This window comes from Anopheles coluzzii (genome assembly GCF_943734685.1).
Source record: "Anopheles coluzzii chromosome X unlocalized genomic scaffold, AcolN3 X_unloc_92, whole genome shotgun sequence".
Taxonomy (NCBI): Eukaryota; Metazoa; Arthropoda; class Insecta; order Diptera; family Culicidae; genus Anopheles; species Anopheles coluzzii.
The window spans coordinates 20,001-22,500 of NW_026054527.1; positions in this window are offsets into that span (position 1 = coordinate 20,001).

The following is a 2,500-nucleotide window of genomic DNA, read 5'->3' on the forward strand; positions in this document are numbered from 1 at the left end:
GTACTTTCCCTGATTGGTACACAATTTTGGTGCAAGTGTACCAACATCGACATCTATGAACGCGTACGCTCGAGCTGCACCCTCCGTCTTGTACTTTCCCTGATCGGTACACAGTTTTGGTGCACGGCTATCCCGAAAGGCAACTTGTACCAACATCGACATCCATGAACGCGTACGTAGCGTACTTTCCCTGATCGGTACACAATGTTGGTGCACGGCATAGGAAATGGGCTTAAAATGGTCAAACTCAATCCATTTCCACTAAAGATAGTCAATAACAGCTGTGCCGATGAAGTAGGGCACGATGCAAGTCAATGTTATTTAATGAATTACATGTTCACCATACATTTCAGTACAAAATTGCTCGGTCAGACCTACAAAGTGCTATATCTCGAATACTAAACGTCGCAGATGGGTGTCGTAGAACAATTTTAAGTTCGTCTAACGATTCTACATCCGATTCTGGATAGTGGTTTTTCGACCACTTTTCAACATTTTGTGACACCCCGAACCTAGGGGCAGCTCCCTAGCTGTTTTCAAAAATGTGCACCGAACGGGCCAGAGAGCTCGAGTAGTCGAAAATTTTTTTTTTTGCTAAAACCCCTCAAAACGTGTCAGGAACGCACCCTAGATGATGAAAAGTGAAACCAGAACGTGAAACGACAACTTTGTTGGGGGTACCCTTTTTACTCTACGGGCCACTAGCTTAGGCGCGCCAACAGCGCTTTCCTCTCGGGTTCCCATTTTTTGCCCTCCTGGGATTATGATCATTTACTCATTGCCTACTATAGGGAAGGTACCTTGCTCCGAGGTCAAAAATGAAGATTTCACCAAATCGTAGTTTTAACCTCTATTTAGTCGTAGGAGCATGGTTTGCAGTGTCCGTGGGTCATATAAGCCCCCGTTTGGGTCATACGTCCCCTCCCCGATGAAAATCGTCATATGACTATAGGCCGAACTTATGAAGCAAAAGTGGTGTCTGGTGGGTTCTGCCGATGATCTTAACCTATGATTTTGAGTTTCCACTCTTTCAAAACGTTTCCTGGAGCAGTACATCACGGGTCTACGGACCCAAAGACTTCGTTGCGATGGTTTCAAGCATAAAAGTTGTAACAGTTAAGGGTTTTTAATACGCGTATATTAAATCATTGCTTGAAACTAAGCTTCGTTGTCTTTAAACTCTGCAAGACCAATCGAACTTCTTAGGGAAACTCGAAGCATTCACGCTAAGCTGGTGGTGCAGGGCACATAGCGTGATGAAACCGGGTTTCCCTAACCAATGTGGCATATTTTTTCCCTGAGAGTGAAGCTCAGACCCACGTAGGGGAGAGCGAAGTGGAACTTTAATGTTCAATGCAGCAAATGTTCGCCATGCGGATAAACAAGTTGGAATAGTTCAATGTAGTGTAATGCAAACACGAATCGCAAATAACGATACGGGACCCAGAAGCAATTCTGCGGATCCCTCGGGGAGTGGTGAGTTGATATAAATTAGAGGTGAAAGTCCAAGTTGTTCGAGCTCCGGCTCGGCAGCCGATACGAGGTTCCTGTTGAGCTTGTTTGTACATCGCGCAGAGGCGCCGTTCGGTTCTAGCAATGATTCCCGCCACCATGTTCCATGCGTGCAGAGATCCGTTAGAGCTCGTTCAATGTGTCCCGCCGTGATTACGAAAAAGTCCAACAGTTGACTTAGTTGGGTGTGCGTCAAGTAATCGCGCAGAGATGCCGATCGGTTCCTAGCAATGTTTCCCGTCACAAGGTGGTATTGGCACCTGTGCAGAGTGGCCGTTAGCAATGTCTCCCGTATCACGGTGGTGTACCATCACTAGTGCAGAGTGACCGCTAGCAATGTCTCCCGTCACAAGGTGGTAGCCCAGAAGTGCAGAGAAGCCGCTGTAGCAAAGTCTCCCGTATCACGTTGGAGTTCTTCCACTAGTGCAGAGAGATCGCTGAACCGTTCAATGTGTCCCGTCGTGGTGTGCTTGTACCGAGCACGTAGGATACACCTTGCTTTGTTGGTTTGGGATAGGAGTGGTCGCGCAACTGCCTCCACGCCGCAGAGTGCCAGTTCGGATTGAAGGTCAACTTTAGCCGTTCAATGCATCAGTCGGTGGGTGTTCAGATGGCATCACAACTTCCCCTAGGTGCTCAAGTTGGCTGGGTTGTAAAACATGTACACATGCGCAGAGTATCGTGCGTACTAGCAAAGTCTCCCGTCACGGTGGTTACGAATGAGTTCCATGCAGTGCAGAGCGATCGTTAGTGCGTGCAATGTACCAGTCGATGTGTCGTACCGGCATACAACCCCGCTTAGAGGCCCGTCGCTCGAAGAGGACAAGAAAGAGTGCGCAGAGTGCCGTACCGGCATAGCAATGTCTCCAGACATACGTTGGGACACCCGACGCAGTGCAGAGAGATCCGCTAGCCGTGTGCAATGCATCCGACGTTGCCTGCTTGTGCAGTCTATCGAGTGGCGCCAACGGACGCTCTGGCGTCGCAG